Source organism: Crocuta crocuta, unplaced genomic scaffold, assembly GCF_008692635.1.
Source record: "Crocuta crocuta isolate KB4526 unplaced genomic scaffold, BGI_CrCroc_1.0 scaffold943, whole genome shotgun sequence".
In the NCBI taxonomy this organism is placed as follows: domain Eukaryota; kingdom Metazoa; phylum Chordata; class Mammalia; order Carnivora; family Hyaenidae; genus Crocuta; species Crocuta crocuta.
The window spans coordinates 426,314-426,931 of record NW_027528208.1 but is presented as its reverse complement, the minus strand read 5'-3'; the positions used below and the strand labels follow the sequence as shown (position 1 = coordinate 426,931).

The 618-nt window shown below is 36.4% G+C and overlaps 1 protein-coding gene across 1 annotated transcript in view; it reads right to left on the bottom strand.

Annotated features, from left to right (window-relative positions):
• SUV39H1 (SUV39H1 histone lysine methyltransferase) overlaps positions 1–618 on the bottom strand; it is a 13,501-nt gene that overhangs the window by 10,860 nt on the left and 2,023 nt on the right. The gene's annotated exons all lie outside the window — the stretch shown is intronic.

Sequence of the window (618 nt, the reverse complement as noted above, 5' to 3'; positions counted from 1 at the left end):
CTCCCAGTGTGGTCAGGGGCATCAAGCCACAATCAAACATATTAATAGTTGTGCAGCAAAAATTAGAATTTTCACATTCAATAGGAGAAATAAAGAGGCAACACAGTCCCACTTTACAATCCAGTTTAGCCACCAAATGGTGCCAAACTTAAGTTTTCAGGGCTTTTTAGATTTCAGAATTATGAGTAAGAGATTGTGGAGTGACAATAAGATTTCAGGAAGCTTCCTTGAATGATTAATCTTGGTGCCTAAACCTGCAAGGTCCATTTTTTCACACTGCATTTTGACTTTCTGTCTCATCTACATTTCTGTGAAGGGTAAAGCTCACCCAAAGGAGTATGCTCTGAATTGAGGAACCGACTAAACAGTACAGGTTACTGACAATTCTTTTAAATATACCTGGAATGTTTCTGGGGCTACCAGAAATTTTCAAGACATGGATTAAAAAAAAAAATAGACTTATGATTCAAGGCACAATGTGCTTTAGAAGCCATTTTATCAAATCATTTCACAAACATTTATTCCAAATGCAGTCAGCCCTCACCCTAGTTTTAATATTCTCTACCTCCCATTATTACAAAAGCCAAACATCTGAAGTCATAATGAAATACTAAAGAC